Here is a 10,000-nt window from a genome sequence, read left to right on the forward strand (position 1 = left end):
GAGCTTAACATACTGTATCAATGTTGAACAAAAGGCCATTATGAAGTTTTTTTTATTTTAATCTTTGTAGCATTTTGTGAATGGGCAACCTACTCCTGAGTATCCCAAGTTATGCATAAGGCACAACCTGAGAGCAATAACCTGGCGATCTGATACAAAGCCATAGCATTACATCAGGATCATCATTTTACAAGCAAGTTATCACTACAGTGACTGTAAATACTTTCAGCAACATGCACACACATCCCTTGAACAATAACGTTACTAGCAGCTATCCACACTGGCACGTTACTGTACTGTTCTCTAGATTGTCACCATCCTAGCTAGCTACCTCCAGAGTCTCTGGCCAGAGACGGAATAAATAATAAGAATAAAGAATCGTTGTAGGTTATTAGCTAGCTTGAAATATTATATACAGATCTTACCCAGTGGTGAAATAACATGACTAGTCTACAAGGCTGTACTGGTTGCATTTAATGAAGAGGTCGTGGGGTTTCTCATTTTTTTTATTGAGACCTGTATGCATTTGCTTCGATTATTGTTGTGTCCACTTCGTTGTTGATCTTAATATTTTGGGTATATCCTTCCACTGCATATTGCAGTCCCTTTAGCCTTGATCTGGAGGATATCGTGGAGGTATTACTCCAAAAATCATCACTCACACTGACAGCTATAGCGCTTGTCCCCGTACTCGCCATGGCTTTTGGCTTGACAGTTCCGGGAATTGTGTCGGACATAGCAACAGTAACTAAGGGGGCGGGGCCCTGGCGATCGGTCAATTGTGAATTCAGAAATAAAGCCATTGTGTGGAATCCCTGCTCTGACTGTATATCACCCAACACCTGCACAACTGAGGGTCGTTACACTGGTAACCACCAGTCCACACTACGTTGTCAGGGGTAACGGAGGTTTTCAGATACGCTGACGTTGCCATGGCCCTGGGGGTAGCTTGCGCTCGAGAGGCTATAACGTCAAAATAAACATGAAAGGTGAAATGAATATGCTGCTCTGTCTCTACAATTTACTTAGTTTAGTTAGTGTACTTCAGGTACAAGTTATTTCCCTGAATAGATACGCGTTACTCCTACGCAGAAGGTGAGGACTGTACTCGCTGTGCTTGAACGATGGGTGGAAAAGGCAAAGAATACGGTTTAAAGTAAACATACATACAGTTCTGAGCGGTGATTCTGGGTAAGACCTGGTAGAACAGAAATTACGCCTGAAGTGGGTGCAATTCTGTTAGTAAATGAGGCCCTTGATGTGTTTTCTGAGTGTGACATGGCTGGGGAGGGGGGTGCCCAGGGCAGCGGCATATGGCAGACCTGGACATGATCACTGATCTGAGATCAGAGTGGAAACAGGTTTGATAACCCTGCAGAGCACAGGAGGGAGTCGTACCCACAATGCTCTTCAGGAGGGAGTCGTACCCACAATGCTCTTCAGGAGGGAGTCGTACCCACAATGCTCTTCCTGTGAGACACTCTGCATGTGATTTTTTTCTTCACTGAAAGGAATGTTCTCAGACAAGAGTAAACTCAGATGTTTTACAGGCCAGACTTTCTGTTTATATGAAATCTGTTCAAAATAGAACACACTGTGGGAAGGCATCTGAAATGTGTCCAAACAACGGAGACCTTCAGACATAGCAGCCTTGTCAATATGTCCCCAAACACACACATCCACGTCACATATCAGCCATGTTAATATGTCCCCAAACTCACACATTCACGTGACATGACAGCCTCGACAATATATCCCTAAACACACACATTCACGTGACATGACAGCCTTGTCAACGTGTCCCCAAACACACACATTCACGTCACATGACAGCCTTGTCAACGTGTCCCCAAACACACACATTCACGTCACATGACAGCCTTGTCAACGTGTCCCCAAACACACACATTCACGTCACATGAATGTCTCAGTCCGTCTGAGGCTGCACTGCTCCTGCTGACGTGGTGATGGAGTGTGCGAGTGGCCTATTTTCAGACTTCAGCTCAGACTAAACAGATGGCTCTGCCCAGACTTGGAGTTCCTCACGCTTTAATGGCTGTGTGCCTGTTCTCTCTCACAGCTCTGCTCTGCTGTTTACCCAGGGCTCGCCATGCTCTTGCGCTCCTGGATGCTCTCTTCGTCACTCCTCTTCGTCACTCATCATCATCACTGATCTTCATCACTCCTCTTCATCGCTCCTCTTCCCTGTTTACCTTGCTCTCTCATCTCTTATTTGCCACTAAATGCTTTCAATGCTGTGACCAACTGGCCTGTACAGACAAACAAACATAGTCTCTGCCCAAGCACAAACACATCTCTCAGATCTCAGAGGTAGCTATGGCACTCCGTGTCCACTGGAGAACACTGTTACTGGCCAGACTGACCTAGAAATGAATGACCACTGTGCTGAATGAGACATTGTTGCTGCAAAGCCCTTTATTCACATATGCAAATACTTGCCATCATTTGTATTCTTTATTAGTCATCAACAATATGCATGTGAATATATATTTGTCTGTGTGTGTGCCTGTGTGTATGTGTCTGTGAGGGTGTGTGTGTGTGTGTGTGAGTGAGAGAGAGACAGACAGAGAGAGAGACAGAGAGAGACAGAGACAGAGAGAGAGAGAGAGAGATTAGGCTATTATGAAAAAAAAACACTCGATGTCCTGTTTAAAAGATCAAGTAAGGAAAGTTTATTGTCATTTAGCATCTACAAAGCTGATTTGGGAAGATGCCTCTACAGTATTTGGTCTTGTGTATGAGTCAGTGTTTGCGAGATCCTGAGTCATTGGGGTTACGGAGGGTTAGGGTGTGTGTGTGTGTGTGTGTGTGTGTGTGTGTGTGTGTTTCAGCTGTGTTAAGTGTGTATTTGTGTGTAGTGTGTGCTATGTCACTGTAACTGCTTGAGCAGTTGAGTGACAGGCTGGATGATGACTGTGCTCTCTAAGGATTGCTGATGGGGTGAGGGGGGTTCTGTGCCTCTGTCTGCCTGCTGGAACGCTTAGAAATCTCCCGAATTCCTGAAACACAAGCCACACAGACCACAGGTCAGACAGGCCATCCCAAACACCTGCTCATTACATCAGAATGTTACATATACATGGTATACACGTGAGTATTGATGTGTGAGTAAGTGTGTGTACCAGCTAAACAGATCAGAGTGACACATAGGTGTGTGAGAGTGTGTGAGTGTGTGTGTGTGTGTGAGTGTGTGTGCGTGTGTGTGTGTCAATGCACGCTCACTCATCCCCTGCTGTTGGGGTGTTGTAGCTCTGGAACAGTGGCTGTACGAAGAGGCCAAGGGTTCCGGTCACACACACCAGGATGAAGATCCAAAGGAAGAGACGATCAATCACCATGGCTACGTACTTCCAGTCTTCAATGATCTGCACACACACACAGAGAGAGACAAAACAAGCACATATCATGTTACCATCAAACGTTAACCTGGGATCCATTCATTTGCTGTGTAATCTATGAAATGAATGATTGGCACCCCTTCATCGTCGTCTTCAATCTTCATATGTTCAGCCACGAACCTCACGCCTTCAATGGCCTCATCCACGGCAACGTCTCGCTTCACCCTGACCCTCTGTCTGACCTCTGACCCCTCAGGAAGTTCACCGAGGCACCACCTGCCCCCCGCCAGGCCTCCCGGTTCACCGCTCAGGTACAGAGTGTCCACCTCCGTCTGCCGTGACCGGCCCTCCGAGGACGGGGCAGAAGAGAAGGACTTCCTCTGGTGCCGCCGGCGGAACTTCTCGCGCACGTTGGAGCTGCCGGGCCGGCGCATGAACAGGAAGACGGGCAGCCGGTGCAGGAAGAAGTGCTTGACCCAGTCCGGCATGCGGTGCGTGCTGGGCGAGCGGTGGTGCACGTTGAGCACGCACACGCTGGTCACGATGGAGAAGGTCACCAGCACCATGGTGAACATCAGGTACTTGCGATGAGCGGCGACGGCAGGGAGGTGCGGCGGCACGATCTTGGAGATCAGGAGGAGGAACACGGTGAGCGCCAGGAGCACGGAGATGCAGAGGGTCATCTTCTCGCCGCAGTCGGACGGCAGGTAGAAGACCAGGATGGCCAGCGAGGTGATGAGCACGCAGGGGATGATGAGGTTGATGGTGTAGAAGAGCGGCTTGCGCCTTGATGACAAAGTCGTAGGTGACGTCCAGGTAGGTGATGTCGTTGGGGTCCTCGTTCTTGCGGCCGGGCAGGGAGACGATGTCCCACTCGCCGCTGGGCATGTAGTCGTCCTGGCTCGCAAAGTCAGAAGTGAGCACCAGGTCCAGCTCGGTGTGGTCGTAGGTCCAGGAGCGGAACTTCATGGTGCAGTTCTTGCTGGTCGAAGGGGAAGTCCTTCACCTCGATGGCACAGGCACTCTTGTAGATGGGCAGGGGGAGCCAGGAAATGTCGCCCGTGTTGGCGACCAGAGCGTTGCTGTAGTAGGACACCTCATACACGCCATCCGCACTTAAAGAGTTCAAAAGAGAAAAGCAGGTAAGTCTTACCACAGAAGGAAAGTCATTTAATAACGTTTTGTCGAATGTTTTTGATCTGTTCTGATATTCTTTCGTTTTTTTGACTAGCTTTGACGGCTAACTAAAGCGCTGGGGATTCTGCAAACATTCTGTCACGTAGAGTGCTTCTGCACTGACACCCACTATCCTGAGTCAATAAAGTGGGAAAGGAGAGAAGGAAAGAGGAGAGAAGGAAAGAGGAGAGGAGAGGTTGTGAGTGAGTGAAAGAGGAGAGGAGAGATTGTGAGTGAGTGAAAGAGGAGAGAGGTTGTGAGGGAGTGAAAGAGGAGAGGAGAGATTGTGAGGGAGTGAAAGAGGAGAGGAGAGATTGTGAGTGAGTGAAAGAGGAGAGAGGTTGTGAGTGAGTGAAAGAGGAGAGAGGTTGTGAGGGAGTGAAAGAGGAGAGAGGTTGTGAGGGAGTGAAAGAGGAGAGGAGAGATTGTGAGGGAGTGAAAGAGGAGAGGAGAGATTGTGAGGGAGTGAAAGAGGAGAGGAGAGATTGTGAGTGACTGAAAGAGAAGTAGACAGAGAGGTTGTGAGGGAGTGAAAGCAGGAATAATCCAAGCGAGTATTGAGGCTAAAGCTCAAACTGAGGTCTCAGGGAAACCCCACAGTCACAAGCCTCTCCTTTCTTCTCCCCTCCGAGAGAATAAGCGTGTCAGATGCCCCAGTGAAGGTGGTGTATGCTGATTAATATTCATTAATTAACCCTGTCTCCTAATCCAGCCCCCTCAAACCCTATTCACACACTTTTCAATTAAAATCACCATAGAAACACAAGGCTTATTTTAGCAGCCGATTTCACACTTCCATCTGCCTCAAAAATGGGCAAATCAAATTAGCACATCCACAAAACCTCCCGCATAATCTATGTTTATCCATTTAGTGATCAAAAACACCCTCATAATGTTTGTGCGTTTATACAGCAGCCATATAAACCCATTTTGGGAGCCTTTTGGTGTGTTAGCTTTATTTGGGAGGATGAATGCATAAAATTGACCTTAATGCAAACAAAATGAGGCTGACAGCGTTTCCTCTGGCCTAGTTTGAGCTGCTACTGCGGCTGCTGCCTGACGAGCGATGAGCCATGGAACACGCCATCCCCATGTCTCCCCTCGTTGTGTTACCCGCCGCAAACAGCGGAGAGGGAAGATTAAAGGATGGAGTGTGACATTTGTTTACCGTTTAACAACATTGGCCTCCCACTTTCTGTTTGGTGTTGTGCAATCTGTGGCAGTGTGTTAGATATGACCTTAGACATTCGGTTTTCAACATCTGCACATTCAGTCCTATGAGGTGGCAGCTATTTTTGAAGCTTTGCGTCCCAATCATGATGATGTACAAACATGAATAGAAAAACATTGTTCCCAATCATTTTCAGTTAGGCTAGTGACACTGCCATGTGACACTGTAATATATTTAGTCAAAACATTAAGATAACTGTTTGCTCTTACTTGTTGTAGAGGACAATATCAGGAAGCCAGATGAGTTGAGATGGGATTCGTAGTTTTTTTAATCCCCTCATATTCGTCAGGATCCCATGCAAGTCTGTAGTCATTCCACTCCTACACAAGGCAGAGATGAGGGATGTTGTGTACACATCAACATGTACACTACAGACATGAATATTCACAGGAACATTATGCAAAACATACAAGCACTCAAACACGCTCATGACATACAGTTCTGTTAGTAAACAACACACTTTTACCTGTGAGAGCCACACATTAGTGGTCATAATCTGTTCCCTCTCATTCTGCAACACAAAAACAGAAGTGAGTATGTGTGTGAGTGAGTGTGTGAGTGAGTGTGTGAGTGAGTGTGTGAGTGAGTGTGTGAACTTGTATGACAAGGTCATGTGCTAACCCTCATCACCCAGTTCAGCTTGAGTATTGCCTTTTTAGGGTACTATGTAGTCTGCCCTCCGTTTATGCAAAATAAAAACAGTATACTAAGATCATGGTGTAGCGTAGTGCCAAAACCCCCCAGTATGCTAAGATCATGGTGTAGCATAGTGCCTCTACACTGAAACACATTGTGTCGTGAGAAGACTTGAGAGCTGAACAAAACGACATGTTTTCTATTAACAATTACCATTTCTTTTGATTTACAAAATGAAAGGAGCGAAAAATGCCATATAATGAACAACTTACTAACCTCGACTGTTCGGTCATGCCGGGAAATATCAAACTTCGGCTTTGGCCCTTTTGACCTCGTTGTCGCTCGGTCGATACGTTAAAGCCTCAGTTTGATATTTCCCAGCATGACCTCTCGGCTAGTAAGTAGTCAATATATAAATCACACCTCCAACTATGGGGATCATAACGTCTCTCAGCCAAGCACATTGTGTATCATATATATTTGTGTGTGTGTGTGTAGGTGCGTGTGAGTGCTGAGGCCCGTGTGTGTTACTCACTACGCTGATGAGCTGGGCCAAGGACACCTTGATGCCGATGGTGACCTGCTGGCTCTTGTTGACGGCTGGCCGTATGAGCTTGTTGTAGCGCTCAACGCCCAGAAGGTAATCCACCAGCCTCTCCTCAGAGTCCGCTGCCCAGGAGCCTGAGGGCAGGAGGTCACACCGTCACACTTAATCACACCTGGTTATCACAGCACCACCCATGACTGCAGAGCCCAGACCACAGCAAAACCAGGAGAATCTCAACTCAGATAACAACAGGAATAGGACAGCATCAATAATTTCTTCAAATGACAAGAAAAGTGTTTTATGATATGAATTAATGAGTGCACTGATAGTCATCCCTTCAAAAGAGGGCAAGAAAGAGAGAATATATATATATATATACACACACACTCGGTGTAAAGAGAGACTATATATATTTATACACTCTGTGTAAAGGTGAGTGCCTCTGGATATTTCATCACGCTTCCAGCCTAAGGTCAGTTTCTCCCTGAAAAGGCAAAAGAATATTAGAGTAATGTCACACTTCATTTCCTTGGCACAAACACGCAAGGAAAGCCAAATACGTGTTGAAAAACTGTTAGTGTGTGGAATTAGAGAGCTTGGTCAGATGTTCTTCACATATTCATCCAGCACACACACACCCCAGGGGGCCAGGCCTGGGCAAGGTGACCACACATCAGTTCACTGAACCCTCACCTTTCATTCACACATCCTAACATCAGCAGATGTGTGAGCACCCATATCTACTCTAGAGCGTTATGGATCCAGAGGTGTCTTTATAACATTACAACATTTCAGCAATCAAACCACTATGTTTTAAACACACACACACACACACACACACACACACACACACACACACACACACACACACACACACACACACGGTGGTGATTGTGGGCATGGTGATTAATGTCAGCTCCCTGAAAGTGCAGCACTTCAGTTTTCATGGCTTGCAGTGGGACGGCCCTGACTGACTGCAGCACGCTTCACAGAGCACTCCTCTGTTCTGGGCAGAGTTATTTAGGGCTACAAAATGCCACCGAGACACAAGACTCAAACTGGCTTTGAACACACACAAACACACGCACACAGACACACACACACACACACACACACACACACTCAAACACACACAAACAAATGCACACAAACAAATGCACACAGACAGACACACACACACACACACACACACTCAAACACACACACACACACAAACACACAGACACACACACACATGCACTCAAACACACACAAATACATGCACACACACACGCACTCAAACACACACAAACAAATGCACACAGACACACACACACGCACACAGACACACACACACACACACACACACATGCTGTTCTCTGTGCGTTAGTCACTTGTGATGCCACCTTCCTCAGGCGTCTGTATGCTCTGATCAGTTCACCCCAGACAGACCCGTCCTGCTGATACAGCCTCAACCGTTCCTCACACAGACAGGTTTCCCTGCAGCCCAGCCACACTCTAGTGCCCACACACACACACACACACACACACACACACACACACACACACACACACACACACACACACACACACACACACACACACACACACACACACACACACACACACACACACACACACACACACACACCTCAGGCTGTCTGTAGTGTCCCTCTCTCTCTCTCTCTTCTGTGTCACAGTACTGTAATGTGTGTTCAGCTGACTGGTTAGGCTCCCTGTAGCATAGTCATGTAGGGCTGGGCAGAAGGAGCCTTATCTAATTCAGTAAGTTGAGTCATCACTGCACCACTCACCCCGCCCCCCCCCCCCCCCCTCTCATTTACCCTTAGAGTTCACAAGGTCAAGGGTCAACCAGCCTGGCCAGGCTCCCCCGAACATTTCCCAAGGCGGAGAAAGAAACACACACATCTGACGTGTTTATAGTGTTAGTGCGAGACACGACAAGATTAGTGTCATTTGTGATTTTGCATGTTGTTCAAAAATATGTCCTGTTGAGGACTTACAGAGCTCCACAGCCTTACTGCCGGGAGGGCCATTTGAAGTTCATCGCCACACACCGCGGGATGTGCACGGTCTACATACGTGGCAGGAAGATGTGAGCAGTTATGTGAACAGCGATGGCTTCTCTGGCCTTTCAGATTGACCCAAGCGTGCCTCGTGTTAAATGAAATGACCTGCATGACTGCGCTCAGGTGGAAGGTTAGCCACACTTCCCAGCCCTGCTTTTAAAATCGAGTTAAAAATTTAAACAGAGATATGTGTAGGACTGTATAATGTGGGCCAAAGCCTATTCTGCAATATGTTGTAGAGGACTGCCAGCACAGCATACTGTGACATAATACAGACATGGTTGGACAACTGACAAAACAACTGACATGCTCTCCACATCACCTAAAAAGCCAACGGTGAATCAGGGCAGGACTGAGAAGCACTGAAACCAGGAGTGAGAGCACTCAGACATATACAAGCATATGCCCTCCTGCGACTGTCAGAAATGACACTAGTCTTTTTTTGCTCTTTCATTTTACAACAAAATAATCAAAAAAAAAGATACATTTGTCTTCATTTACGCCTAGCTCTGCCATATTATTTCCACAGACAAGCTGTGCATCTCTATACTAGCTTGTGTTGCATACATACATGTATCTCTCTATACTAGCTTGTGTTGCATACATGTGTGTGTATCTCTATACTAGCTTGTGTTGCATACATACATGTATCTCTCTATACTAGCTTGTGTTGCATACATGTGTGTGTATCTCTATACTAGCTTGTGTTGCATACATACATGTATCTCTCTATACTAGCTTGTGTTGCATACATACATGTGTATCTCTATACTAGCTTGTGTTGCATACATACATGTGTATCTCTATACTAGCTTGTGTTGCACACATACATGTGTGTTTATCTCTATACTAGCTTGTGTTGCATACATACATGTGTGTGTATCTCTATATACTAGCTTGTGTTGCATACATACATGTGTGTGTATCTCTATACTAGCTTGTGTTGCATACATACATGTGTGTGTATCTCTATACTAGCTTG

The 10,000-nt window shown here is 46.5% G+C and overlaps 1 pseudogene; it reads right to left on the reverse strand.

Annotated features, from left to right (window-relative positions):
* Window positions 1–2,893: 2,893 nt before the first annotated feature.
* Window positions 2,894–10,000, reverse strand: part of LOC116218494 — a 10,599-nt pseudogene continuing 3,492 nt past the window's right edge.

The sequence above is a fragment of the Clupea harengus genome, chromosome 22 (assembly GCF_900700415.2).
Source record: "Clupea harengus chromosome 22, Ch_v2.0.2, whole genome shotgun sequence".
Classification (NCBI taxonomy): domain Eukaryota; kingdom Metazoa; phylum Chordata; class Actinopteri; order Clupeiformes; family Clupeidae; genus Clupea; species Clupea harengus.